Source organism: Apis mellifera, linkage group LG6 (assembly GCF_003254395.2).
Source record: "Apis mellifera strain DH4 linkage group LG6, Amel_HAv3.1, whole genome shotgun sequence".
NCBI lineage: Eukaryota > Metazoa > Arthropoda > Insecta > Hymenoptera > Apidae > Apis > Apis mellifera.
The window spans coordinates 7,883,892-7,899,830 of NC_037643.1; positions in this window are offsets into that span (position 1 = coordinate 7,883,892).

Genomic DNA, 15,939 nt, shown 5'->3' on the forward strand with positions numbered 1-15,939 from the left:
ATAGGGATAATCAAATCAATGGCGAATTTAATTATTAGAGAGAATTTCGGTGAAGCTAAATAGGTAGGTCAAATCGGATATTACTGTTTCTCTGTGATATGGACTTTGATATGTAATACATAGTATTACATTCGGGTTCTCTTTATACTCGAATTACGAATTTGATCGTACAATGATACGTATCATAAATATAATAAATAAATTTTGAAAATAAATATATACCATTGGATTTCGTGATTTTTATATAGTTTCATTTTAGCATGAATTCTTCTCCAACATTGAGATATATCGAACGTATCAATAAAAACGATTTTTATTCACAATTATGTACTTGAATTATTAATCGAATTAATATTAGTTAAGATAAATTGAAACGAGTCGACGCAAGTCAAAAAGAATTAAAAAAAATAATTCAAAAATAATTTAACAGTGAAATATTATTTTGCTGGCTTTCTAAGCAATTTCTTAAAAGAAGAGCTTCCATTTCATAATTGTGTGCAACCTTCGCTCGAGATCTCCCCAGAATTCTTTTTAACCTCTGATTTTTCCGTCACGACGAAAAATATATTATTCTTCACTTTATTCGAAACGTCATAAAAATAAATAAATAAATAAGAATCTTAAACCAATCTTAATCTTAAATAAATTGCAAATCTCGATTGATCATTTCTCCTTTTTTTAAAAAAATAATATATTCACGTATCAATTTGTTTAAATAATAAAAATCGATCGATCACTTTTTACTCCCTTCTTGAAAAGAAAGAAAGAAAGAAAAAAACCCCCGATTAAATCGTCGTCGGACAGAGAAAATCTGCTTCGACGGATATCCATAAATCGCGAGGAGAGCGTACTGGCGCGGATATATTTCGAGGACGATTTTTCTTTCCGTGCCTAATGCTTATCGATCAAATTGTTATTCGTTCTGTAACTCTAGTATCCCTCGTTGGCCGGATCCGATTTCGTGCACGGCGTTCCATCACGGGCATTATTTTCAATTGCTCTCTTCATACGTCGAATCGGCTCGAGCCGAGGGAAGTCGAAGCCGGTCTAACTTTCAACAATTTTGCTCACCATTCATTATTCAATGCTTTCGAATACGTTATTCCTTCCATCGAGGTGAAAAGGTAGCAAATTTTCGCGAACGCGAAATGATGGTAGAAGCCATTTTATGCCGCGTCTGTCGAATTCGTTAATTTCTTACCTCGTTTCTTGCCTTTTCATTTCTCCTCTAATGAGAGTAAACTTGTTATTGAGCATCTCCCGGGAGTATCGTCTTTGATCATGAAATGTATAATACGAGACGTTGGATAAAACTTGCTTGTTTAATAATATGAAAACATTTTTTTTCTTTTTTCCATCGAAATTTGTAAAGAGAGAAAAAGAAACGAAAGAAATATTACGTAAAATAATATTCTGAAAAAGCTTATTTATTTATTTAGAGAAATAAAAATCGAAGTCGTTGCTTTATATATATGCTTTATATTTTCTTTCCAATTTTTAAAAAAATAAAATTACTTAGGTCGTTCATCTTATTGATTGAACAAAATGCAGAAAATAAAATGCTTTTTTGTCGTTTAATCGCGAAAATTAATTTAACATTTCGGAATATGTATATCTATATGGAGGAATGTTTCGTAAGATATGACGTTTGTGCTTCAATCAATACTACGAAACTAAGAACAATTGAGAAATCATTCAGTCTAGAAAGCATCGGTCATTGATAGCATCAATAGCACTTCATATGCCAGAAACCATTGTTTCATACTATTGGAACGTCATATACTTGATACCAGAGGGTTTCCATCATCATCTCTATTTCCCGCAAGTTCCGTTACCTAACCATCGAGATCTATTCAAATAGATCCCGTTTCCCAACATTGAACGTCTCTTCAACCAACGCATACACGGTTTCTAACTAGTCTTATTGATGAATCTATCTATCCTCTATCGCAAGATTTATTTGACTAAGTTTTTGGGCGAAAAAGTTATAAGTTTCAACCTGATACGTTGATTTTGGTTTCAAAAATCAGAATAATCTTCGAGCATTCTTATAAAAATCTATCCATTATCCATATTATGTAATATTCCATTTTCATAATAATCTTCGATAAATCCAAATATTGATAAATTGAAAAGAAACTTAAGATTGAAAACGTATGTTGCAATATGAAAAATTAAAAAAGAAAAATCAATTACTTAAAAAATATACCAAAAGAACTATTTTTAATATTAATCTACTCACAAAAATAAATTTCAATATACAATGCTCGAAACATTTTTAGTGAAAATTCTAAAGAATCATTGTGAATCCTTTTACAACTCGATTCCTTCGAGAAACGTGTAAAATAATTTTACACGTATGATGAGCTATCGCACGAGGCAACAAATCATTTTCTGGTTCTTCGAACCGGTGCAATACAGGAGACCCTATTTTACGCCCGTTTTCCTTTTATGCTTTACTTACACGTTCGTCCTTTGTTCTTTCGCACAAGGAACGCTCACCTTCCTCCGCCTTCCTATATTTCTTTCGTTTCGCCAAACGAATAGCAACCGTCTCCACGAGCATTATATCCGACTCCGTACACATCCTCCTTTCTTCCAGCCAATTTTCCTTCGTCTAATCGCCCGGATTTACAGTTATCGTCCATTTGGTAAATGCTCGATTAGCGAATCGCGTACACTGTGGAGAAGTTGAGGGTGGCGGCGTGAGAAAAATAGATAACGGGGAAGTTGGGCTCGTATAGCGGGTGTTCGAACAAACGGAGAGAGAATTTAAGACGCGATCGTGGAAACTAATGATGAACACCAAAGTATGGATATAACAATTTTCGTTCCAAGTTTATTGTGATATCGAGTTAGAAAAGGAAAAAAAAAGAAAATATTTATATTTTTCTATCTACTTTGCCTGAGATATTCTTATTAAAAGTTGAAAAAATACTGGAATTCTTGATTGATGAAAAATATTGGAAAATATTTTTTGTTTGATAAAAAATAAGTAAAATTTATTTATTAAAATAAATTAAATTATTATTGACGATTAATTTGGAATAGTAAAATGTCAAAAGATTTGATATACGACTATAATTGGGAGATAGATTCCAAATTTTTTATCGATAGAAATTAAAGAAACTAAAGAATTTGTATTGATTCATCGATTTTATCTTTGTCAAAGATAGGCATCCATAATTGGAGAAAATTTGCGATAAAAAATGTATTTTTTTAAAACAATGATATGAATTCCTTGGAAATGACGTTAAGAGAGACGCAATGATGAAGCGTTTTGTTTGAGTTACGATCTTTTGTTTTACGATAAACTCGATGGATATTTCGAATTTTGTATGCAAACGAAGGAAATTTAATGGAATAGATTCACTGTATACAAAAATTTTAAACGGATAAATTATGAGGAATTGCTGGATATTGAAATAGAAATAAAAAAATAAAAATTTTAATGATAATAATTGTTTTTATTCCTTTTTATATTTTTATATTATAAAACAACATTGAAAAAATATATTTATTTTGTGTTAAAATTAAACGATTTATTTTCAAATTAGTTTCTATTTGAGTTAATATATTCAAATAAGATTACAGATCATCCCAGCACAATTTCTCGTTATGAGGAAATCTGCATTTTTGATGGGATTGACACAGTCTACGTAATACGATAAATACACGAAAAAAAAAATTTATTTGAATATAAAATATTCAAGTTGAAATAAAAAATTATGATTCTGAGAAAAATAATTTATTTATTCAAATAAAATGGCGCTTAATCGCGCGAAAATAACATTGAGCAAAATAAAACGACGTATTATTTTGGACAAGTCACTGTTTTCAAATACTTTTACCTTTTTTTAGGCAAAGCTCTTTAAATTACGAATCAATGGTCATTCGATGGATTATTTGGGATTTTGCGTGGAAAACTAAAAGTTTGAATTTCCAGTCGTTAACACGTGAAAATATTTACGACGAGAAAATGAAGCGTATGAAAGGTTGCTCGTTAAACTATTGGCATTGGTTCTCGTCAAAGTTGAAAGTTGTTGACCCCCCATGTTGTAATATTATTAATCGTTACACCATTACTTTTCATAAGTCGAAACTAGGGACGTTTAGAAGTTTTTTTTTAAAAAAAACTTTGCAAGCTCTGCGCCATCCCAACTTTCCACCCTTAAATCATGCGCCCGAGCAGAAACCTTTCGAATCTTGTCCTCTCGAAGGTGTCGCCTTTTCTGTTTCAAAAAGTTGCAAAAAACTTTCGTTCCTCGATCAATAATCTTTCCTGTCCCAAAACTTTACAGGTAATATTCTTGAGACTTATATTGAAAAGAAACATGATAAAGTATCGTGATACGAAACTGTCTATTTTCTAGGATAAACCTCCCTTCAATTTTTCTTTCACTGAAAATTTACACGATAATTGAAAAGAGATATATAAAATTCTGTTCAATTAAAAGAATTCACGATTATTTCCTACACAAAATCACAATTTTGAATCGTTGTACTGAATATTTAAATATAAACAAGCTTTAAACATTTTAAACTTTAAAGTTCGCTCACAATATCAAAAAAATAATAATAATGAGACTGCTCGACTCTTAACGTCCCTAATAACTTGTTCCTCTAGTAAAATCTGCCTTCGTAAATTCCACGGCGTATAGTTCACCATCAACGTTACACAGATTACAGCATAACTATCTTTGATTACGGTATACGATTACAGGGCGGGTTGCGAATAACCTCGTCCGTCTTTCTCTTACGTTGCACGGCCATCCGGGTGTTAATATCGGGTGCTACTATTCTTCGCGAGCGGTCCCCAAGATAAGAGGATTGCGCCTATATTCTTCGTGTACTTACGGCTACGCTTCGCACACAGGTTATTACAGCAATAAATAGCGCTATTAAGAATGGCACGCGGAAAGTTCCGTCTGTTTCGAGGGCGGTGGTGGACCAAGATGGCGCGCATAATCGGACATTGGACGGATTTTTAAAGTGGCCTCCGATTTTCTTAAGAAATATCGTTGGACACGTCGTGATGTAGCACGGGTCTGGTGCCAGATGGGCCGATTTATCGGTATTTCTCCACGACTTTTGGTCCGACTGGATCCAGCGGAGCATCGATATCCGCCGATATCACCATTCACCGACACTCCCAATCGTATATCTCACGAGTTTTTGAACCGAGCTCACGGGTTATGGGATGGCGTTCGTTATTCTGTCTCGATTCACGTCTCTTTATTTAATTTGATTCATTGGGCTTGAATAATGGCAGTTTCGAGAGGCAACGCCTCTTTGTTTAGCTTGATTTATATATCTCTCCGAAAATGCAAGACACGGACTTCTAACATTGAGCGAAAATTTTCGTTGATGCTTTAATTCGGTTGAATTTGTACATATAGGGAGAAATTTTTGAGAAGCTGTGAATTTTAGTATTGAATTATCAAGAATTGAAAACAATTTTTTTAAGAATTGTAAATAGAAAAGGTATGATGGTTGAAAAATCTTGAATAGTAGAAAAGTTAATAATAACTGAAAGAATTGTGATGTAGATTATTGAGATAATGGATAGTATCTCAAATAATAAAATGAAAGATCGAAATTATTATGAAGGATATTATTTAATAATACGTATATAATTATTATGATATTGTGAAATGAAATAATTGAGAAGATTAATTAAAAGATATAAGTATATTTTTTAAAATAAAGTACGAACATTTTGTTATGAATGTACAAAGCTTCATAGCAACATGTCATTAATTCGATCCTGGACAATGATATTAAATTGTATTAGATTACCTGCAAAGATTACCATTTTTTATCATTCACATTATTTTCCCTCTTATTTTATTATTTTAATACGAACATTTTTTTTTTATTTGAAATTCACTTTTTCAAAGCGATTTACACATACTATTTTCTGGCAAAAACTGAAAAACTATTCATAGCTCGAAATCGCTTTTCAATGACTTTTATAAATCCTCTACACCAACTCCAGCCATTTTTATATACGCGTGTGGTACATGTGTATAAATATATAGAACATCGCATACTATATTTTATAAGTCTTTATTTTCCGGGTTAAAAACAGAACAGTGAAAAAGTGGAACATTTAACAGACACTTGCGCGGTACGCATAAAAATACGTATAATTAAATTGAAAGAAAGAACAAAATACCTGGTTAAAGGCGAACATTGTGTTAAAGCCGAGTTAAACGAAACCTTCAACACGTGCACGATGTTTTAAGGGAATAAGATTCAAATTATGGTTTAAACTATCATAAAGTGGAAAATTTGCATAACTATCGCACCTCGTTTTATCGCCATCGTTGAATATCCCTTTTAAAAACGTAGTAGATAGCACAGAAACGAATCGTATTCGGCCATTTTCACTACACTGCGGAAGATCGTTTCGTAGAGGGCGCTTTAACTTATTTACTATATCACGCGCCTCGATCGTGGATTTTATGTATCTGGTGGCGCGCTCTGCATTTTAATTTACCACGATCGCCCCAACTCAATCCTTTCGGCCATCAACCGATGCGGATTGGTGGATATGCACGTCATAAATACGCAAATCGCGGCAAGTCGGCCGATTCGGACAATTGCGCCGCTCAATTTTGAACGATCTTAATCTGGAGCCCGGGATTGAAATTCATGAAGCATAATCACCGGTGAAATTTCCGCGAATGGATTTGCTGCTGTTCCGCGATCGTCCTCGTCCATACATTCCCCCTCTGGTTCATTGTTTAAAACATTAATTCAGGGAGGGAGGGGGGAGGGGGGGCATCGGGCAATTACAGACGTGTCGTGGTGCTGGCATTATTTCTTCCCGCGAAATTAGTTCCGTATATATTGGAATCGATAAAAGTGATACAAATTGGGAACATAAACTTCGTGAACAATGTCGTTTTGAATATTATTCTCGTTCGGAATATTTTTAAATCTTTTCACTAATGATGTAATTAATACTGTTAGATATATAACGGGAAGAAAATATCATAAAATTTTTATTGGAAAATTTTTTTAATATATATTTGGATAAAATTTCTATGATAATTAATGAAAATATGATGCTATTATTAATATCCAGATAATAATGAATAATTGATAATAATTATCTTGTTTTCTAGATAATTTCTTATAAATAGAGAATGTTAATTCAGAATGTTGAGATTTCGCAATATTATAAGATTATAAGATTACGAGTTAATAGTTAGTTTTTTCTCGAAATTGCTATAAATTTATTAATAGAATATTTATGATAATGTAATTCGAATTTTTGCAATATTATAAGAGTCGAAAAGTTTAGTGGCGCTGAAAGTTAATATCGTGGCCTTAAAAATTCTTTTTCTGGCCTAACGCCCGAACAATCTCGCATTCAGAAGCAAGGAACAGCAGGACCGGGCATTTTAAGAACGTATACCAGAGTTACAACTGTGCGCCGTGTGTCAGGTTACCGAAAATTTATCGTATTTTCTACCGTACAAATTGCTACACGTTGTAATGTCCTGATTTTTAACAAGATACGTGGCGTGCTTTTAATTTAATTTCACCTATGTTGGATCTACGTGTACCGTTGTTAAAGAAGGGAATTTTCGTATGAAAGATTAATGAACAAAACAATGTCAAGCTTCATCAAAACTTCCTGCTTCGAATAACCGTTCTTCTATTCTCATATTGTTCCTCGTACCATCCTCTGAATAATTTCTATTAATCGCGAATCTCTTTTTCAATGTTGCCTTACCGACTTGAATTGCAGAAATATCTCATTTTATATATAAATATAAATTAATTATTATTATAAGATTTGTTTGAAATTGTATGTAATGTGAATAATTCTTTCACACGAGATTTCTCTAAAATTCTAAAATCGATTTAATTTTTTTCCATACATTTTTATCCTACTTTTATACGACAAGTAAATCACAAGATCTATAAATACATTTCCCTACAATTCAATTAAGCTTCTGCAACTAAAAAAAAAAAAAAAGAAACAAAAATAAAACCATTTTTTAAAAATCTAAAAAACGACTATTAAGAACTCGATACACGTCCAAGTGATAGACGTACATCAGTCACAGTATAAATTCTCTCTATCTATCCACGATTTCAGATTGCTGGGCTGCAAAGCCACAGGCATTGCATCGAATATTCTAAAATATAGGTGGATGTGGGATAAAATTTATCCCATTGCACGATGATGCAAATAGGAGTGGACGCGGATATCTGCTTCCATCTGCGCGTGCCACCAGGAAAAAAGTAGAAACCGTCCACGAGCCTTGATTGCTTATATATAACTTCGCAAGTGTACAATATACGATAACCTGTTGGCAAGTTTTGATAAGCCTCTGTACGCTGCATTAGACACGCGTCTCAAGCGTTTATCTCACGACCAGAAATTTCCCTTCGAACGTCGTACCATAATGCCACTTACCGTGTTAACTCGATATTTGTTCCTTATAACGAGCCCCTTATAACGTCCCAGATCCTGTCCACTCCGTGCATTTTTTCATGCGTGCGTGTCATGGTTCGCGTAATGTTCCACGTCCACACTGATGCTCGTGCTGAACGTGTACGCCTAGAAGTATGCCGCAGTATCTGCATCGAGAGATCTGAGTGAGTTTAAGCGTGTACGCTATATTTTCTCGAATAATTTTAATTTTAATTTTAATTGCTTTTGTTTGTGGACGAAGCTCACAATTGCTGAATGCAATCTTTTTCTTTTTACGAGCAATTAAGTTTAAAATTCAAAATTACGATCGTTCTTGAATCGTTTTTGGCTTTTGGATCGCCATTTCGTATTCGAATTTGTTCGAATAAAGTTCGTATCACTGCAATCGGTCGCCATTTTCTTTTTTGAAAAAATTTCGATTCACAATTTTTCGACGCATAAAGCTTAAGTGTTATATCTTCGTCTCTCCTCATCTATGATTTTCGTATAGGAAATTGCGATGATACAATAATTTTTTAAATTTCTTTTTCGCCGATTTTTGAGAAGAAACGAAAATTTTCGTTTCCTGTCATTTATCAAGGGAGAGGATTTATAATAATTTAAAAAATAGTTTATTTATTGCAGAATCTCGGAGAATTCTTCTCTATGATGTATACAAAACAGTGTAAATCATAGAAGATGTATACATCCAACAAGGAAGGAACCGGATCCTGATGTTTTATATAATTGATAAATTCCAGTTGATAGATTCCGGCTGACCTAGATGTAGCCTTTTCGAGCCGCAGGAAAGGAAACAGCCTTTGCACGATCTCTTGCCCGACACTGTCAAAGAAAGGAGGGCAAATGAGGCTGTTCCGAGATACCACCTCTTCCTCGGATTCCATTGATTTGTCGATGGAAGCGTTATTCGGGCCAGGCCGCCCCGAGAAAGGGACAACAGCGATCCATCTCCACGAAAATGCGTTATATCCTTGCTCAAAATTCATAGGATAAATTTATATTTACTTTAAAATTGGCGGAAATTGGAGATGTAAAGAAATGTCGCTTAATCTAATATAATTAAAAATGATGCACGTATTAAGGAATATATGTGTAATTTAAAATTTATAAATTCTGAAACAAATACTGAAATTTTATTGATAGAAAATATCTTATGACTTTTGAGCAAGAGTGTAAATACATATATATGATTCAAAAATAAGATTATATTCTATAGGATAGGTGGAAAATTTAATAAAAATTTAAGTAAAGTATTTGTAATGTTAATTGATTAGATGTTCAATATTGAAAATTAATTAAAATTAGTATGTAAAAAGATACTTGGAGTGAATGAAGAGATTTTAGATTTGCAAAGCACCTTCATGTTTCGAGAAATATTCCAAAGACGAAAAGATAATAATTTCTGTTTTGAACAATCATCATTTTAATAAATCTATCGATTGATGATTTTTCATTGGCAGGTTTTTGAAATCATTTCTTCTTTTGGTAGATATTAATAGATTTCCTTGATTAATGAACCATAATTGCGTTAAATTTCCTGTAAATTGAAACAAATATAATATAGGTATATATAATTTTAATTTCAGAAATTTTCGATCATTTATTCATTTCAATAATCCAAAATTATGGGTAAATATTTTACCTTTGATTTTCCTTTCTCTTTAAACATATACGTATATGGCTGGTTGTTGATGTTTCATTTATATAGACATGGATATGGTGACCTCAATTATCCGAGCATAACTGGTACTTGTTTTGCACGAGATATGAAAATAGTTTCAGTAAAATAAGCTGCAAATATAATGCATTACCTATTTATCGTACCAAGATATTCTCTATTCCTTTTAATCACGTAATACGTTTATCACTAATAATCACTGTGCATATTTGGATTTGAATAATACATTATAATACATTATAAATCTAAATTGTTATAATAACTATTATAGCAATTTTGGAAAACAAGAAATTCATATAAAAATATTTATAATTATTTATGAAATATTTATCACGGGCAAATTTTGAATGATAAATAAGATAAATTGGATATATTTGCATACATAATATAAATATAAAAATGTAAATAAAAGATTTATTTTGTACACACTGGAAACAATTTAAAGAATCAGATATAACTGATTTAAAATTCTATATATTAAAAGTAATTTAACGAGCTGGTTTCGCTTTTAAACATTTATCACGTTATAAAACTAAATTTATCCTAGAATATTTTACCTTTATCTCCCTGCGATAAATACGATAATTATTATAAAGATTAAATCGATAATTTTGTAATGTTTTTTTTAACTTCCATCGTGTTTTTTAAATCGTATCATATTATGTTATAAATAATACATCGTAAGTACAACAAGATGAAATATAAATTAAATAAATTAAATATGATAAAGGAATTATTGATGTATAATCTGTAAATGTATTGCTACTTATGTAAATACCTTAATTTATTATTTGTCAGTTATTACATATTATATCGTTTCTTTTAATTCATTATCAATACCTATTAATTAATGTTTCTTCATCGTAATTATGTACATTTATTATTATAAGTAAATACTACTATTTTCCAATTTTATTCATGCACAAAACATATATATTTGAAAATTAGCAGATTCGATCGAAATTCTTGCTTAAATCGTGTTATAAAAAGATTAAAAGATTTAAACATATTGTATAAACAATATACATAAATATATATAAATATTATAAATTATGCGTCAATTTTCAATTTTAATTTGCATCCAAATTATTGTCCAACGAAATACGTAGAATTTTAAACGTGATACAGATACAATATCGATACAAAATTATAATATACTATACGGATTCGTGATGTTGGCATAAATCAGGGATGAAAGTAAATGTTTAAATGTATTTTATTTCCTTATTTTCTTCACTTCGAACAGAATAAGCGTTGCTTTATCGTTTAAACTTGTACTTGGCGAAGATAACTCGAATATCGATTGATTTTTTTCTCTTCACGATCCAAGTCCCGAAATGTTTTTATAATAAAATAACGATGATATCAACGATGCTGCTGTTCGAAATGTCACGTTGCCTCATCGATCCAACGACGATAGATAAACAACTCGATCGCAACGAAATCTGAAAATAACTTGGCTGCCTATCGTATTGAAAATCTAGTTTCAAGTTCGTAATTTTCGATATAATAGTTTAGCATATAATAGCCTTCCGAAAAGGGAAAAAATTGTCATCTATTAAATTGTTTTTATTCATAAAATATTGCTGTTAAATTTATATTTTATTATAAGATCTAATCCGATAATAATCTGAAAATTTTATCTGAAAAATATATATTGATCTTTTTTAAGAATATCAATATATCAGAAATATTTAAATCAATTTGTAATATTTCCTCGAATCTTATTTAAATTTTTTAATAAAGTCCACAAATTTTTAATCAATTCTACAATCTTAATATTTGTAATCTTTGGAAAAATCTCATATTTAAAAAAATTGGATAATCAAATGAAGAATAAATATAATTTTTCAAGTAATAAACAAATTTTTGTAACAATTATGAATACCAATTTTGTTATGATATAATTATACCTTAAAATTATCATTAAAATATATATTATTATAAAAAGAAAAGAAAGAAGATATTTTAGACTGATAATGTATTCACATTCACAAATTGAATGTAAATCAGTGGAAAGTAATCAGGCAAAATAGCCATGAATATACAAAATTGGTCTTCTCATCGAATGAAGAAAATAACAAGATAAACTGACTGAGCTATCCTTAAATATAAAATTTGAAGTATTCCATTTCTCCATTTCTCCCTTAAAAGCGTCTTGAAACAGACAAATGAACTCTGTAAAATAAATTTTATAATTATCTTACCAGTGTTGAAATCATCATTGTACAAAGGATCCAATAACGATCAATCACTAAATCTTTTAGTTTTCACTTCGACCAATCGAGATATTTATTTCGTCAGAAATAAAAACATCATTTTGTTACTCCAGTTTTCAAAATGACCACCTAAATACAACAAATAAAGAGAATTAAGAAAAGGTAAATTTTCATGAAAATCTTTCTCCTTTCATTCTTCTCATAAAGAAGCATACATAATTTAGACTTTAAGAATTAAAAACTGGAGAAAGAGAAGAGAAAGTCATCATTTGCATGAATTAATTATATAATTATACAATACCAAGTATTCAACGACCGATATTTATCACACAATTAGAAACTCAATACAACTTTCGTTCAAACCAATTGCATCATCAATTTTGTCCGTGAAGTAACATTCAAATACACTTTCACAAAGCACGTTGTACGTTCTTCGAGATCCTAAGCGAGTATTAAGATTCCAATTGAAACACGAGTGTTGAAAAAGAATGAGCATCGGATTCGAAAACGTGAATCCGTTCGAGGCCATTTTTCGTGTACAAAGGGGACAAGATTCTTCGTTTCACGGTGATCAATTTCATGTGTTTATTCGACCATATATCGAGCATGATGTTTTCGTATGCTCGCATGTTGATCAGTATCGCGGTAATGTCTACCTACCATTGGTGCCGGTAAACATTGCTTTACAATACGCAGGGATTGCATCTCTCTCTCTCTCTCTCTCTCTCCCTCTCTCTCTCGCTCCCAGTAACGACCACCGCTAACGAATCGACATGGGAATTTGCAGTTTTTCATCGATAAATTGCAGCGATCCGCCCGCTCTACGTGTGTACATTTCCGATGATGAAATTACATTTCATTTATAACGGGCGGGCGTAAACACAAATCAGCGTTGGAAGTTATCTCACGAGATTCGACACGAGATGCTCCTTCCTCCTTCTTTTATCCTCTATCTTCTATTTTATTTTTAGAATTCTTTTCAGAGTTGCCTTTCCTCCGTCGTCTGTGATTTTCATATCGTATCGTAATTAGGAACAAAAGGAATTGTTGAGATCGAATTATATATAAGAGGATTTTTATTATTATTAAAGAGAATCGTTCGAAAATTGTTTATTAGGAAATTGTGGAATATTTCGTTTTGAATTGGAGAGGGAAGGGAGGAAATTGTACGTTAGAGTGGTTGTATAAATCATTTTTACAGACTCTAACTATCTCTGAGCTTATACGCATAGTTGCTGGACGTTATTGGTTATTGGATGTACACCGTTATGAGCATAAATTCTGACTAATTAATAGTGTCTCTGATAAATTGGATCGATTATATCGTTTTATAATCGAGGCCACCAAGTATCCTGATATGATTACGAAACGTATCGTAACTAATATTGGTACGTGTAATTTTTCTTATTAATCAGAATAAAAACTGCACGCTTGATCATCCCTTAAACACAATAAATATATCATAGTTTTAATCTCATTTAATTTGTTATTGATCATATCTCGGCTCGTGATTCAAAGAATTTTTCGTGTACACTCGTTTCTTCTTCTCTCTTTCGTTCCTTTCATTTAACATCGTCATCTGTCAAGGAAGATCGAGAGAAGGAAAACTTACAGGTTACACGGAAACGCACGAATTTAGAATTAAATTCGTGGGATTTTCAATCGACTTCCTCTCCATACGATCGTACCAAGCCTCGGACAGATCCCCTGCCGGAAGATTTCCTTTCAAGGGGAAAAAGCAGTTCCCACTTTTTTTCCTTCACTCTTCTCAGAAGGATACTTCACCTTGATCCAGACAGTTGGAACGAAAAGTGGCTGATCGATGAATTCGACCCATCCCTAACTCTGGGGAAAACTTAAGGCGAGACGACATCGGGACAAAATTTACGATCCTGCGAATCGTGGAACCGGGAGAAGACTTATCCGCTTCTCTCGGTCCGAGCCATCCGAGTTGGATGGGCGAAACTTTTATGATTTTCTATGGATTCTGATTAAATTTCATCGAGAGGACACTGGCTTAATTTTATGGGCAAGAGGGAATGATGGGCGCAGCGATTTTCAAAGCATAGATATATTTTGTTATATTTCATTGATAAACAATATTCATCTTTAATTGGAAAATATATTTCATGTTCTGTTTCGAATATTTTTCATTCGTTTTAATTTCGTGTTTGTATTTATTTTATTAAGTTAATTTTACTTATTATTATTTTGTTTTTTTACATAGCAAAGGATTTATGTCTGTATTATATAATTGTTGAATATTTTTTTTCTAAAAATATGATATTTTAAACAAATGTTAAATGCGTGAAAGTATAAAATGGATATTAAATGTCGGAGAAATTTCACATCTTTTCTTCCGATACAAAATCGAGAAATCGGATGGAAATTTTTATCTCGGGAAAATTTCGGAAAAATTTCTTCGTGTCACGTCTCATCGAATCATATTCTCTTAACGCGAAAATAATTTGAATAAAAATAAAGAATAAAGTCTATCTTTATATATATATATTCAATTTTTATCTGAAATATCCTTGAGAATATTTCCGGGATCAAACGAGATATTCTAGATGATACGTGACCACCCGATATAATCGTATACACACGATAAATCTTTCGTAAAGCTCTCGTTGATGTTATCGCGTTCGTTATTATTAATTTCACATCTCTTTCGAAAAAGTTATATCGATGATATAAAAAAACCATTTGTAAAATTATTTTTTCGTCGCAACACAGATGAAATTTATCTTATCTTATCTTTGCACAGAGGAACTTTCGCCACTTTTTCATTTATGCAAATACGCAGCAGGTGTTCAAAGATTCTTTTACTGGCCAGGGCATACCAGGGATTTCCCAGTTTCATGAATTTTCGTGTAAATTTGCGCCGGCGTCGTTCTACCAAGCTTTTTACAAGTTTCGTTAAACGAAGCCGCAACTTTGCTTCTTCTACTTGACTCGGTTACGCTCTTTTTTAAGATAAACGATTATTTTTTTCCTCTCAATGGCCAGCAATTAGTGTTATACTGTTTCCACGTGTATAAAAATGTACGTTCCTTTTTTACGAAATAATGCGCCCTGCTTTTTGTTTTCTTTCTTTCTTTCTTTCTTCTTTTTTTTTTATAGCGCTCAAGTTCTTCTCTTCGTTCCCTCCTAAATTATTTCACGGGATTGTTGTACAAACAGAAACCACGGTTGCATTTCTTTCTACCGAGTAACTAAAACGGATATTAAAGAATTCATTTTTTACATTGTGCTGATATCTGTATTGCGGTATTCCAACAAGAAAATACAAAGACGAAAAATCCTGCTGTGATGTTCTGCTTCGTTGAAAATTTACATTCCACTTCCATCCACTTGCTCCTACGTTTTTCGTTCCGTTTAAGAAATGAAGTGTATATATTTTTAATTTTACATGGAAGGATGTTTCTCGAAATTTTTTTCTTCCTAATACCAGTTCATAATGTCGTCCCTTCTAAATGTAACTCTCTGTTACAGACAATTAATTATTATATGATTATTTTGGCAAAGGATAGCTAATTATATATTGGAAAAACTTTGAAACTTTGAAACTCTAATTAAAACGTCGT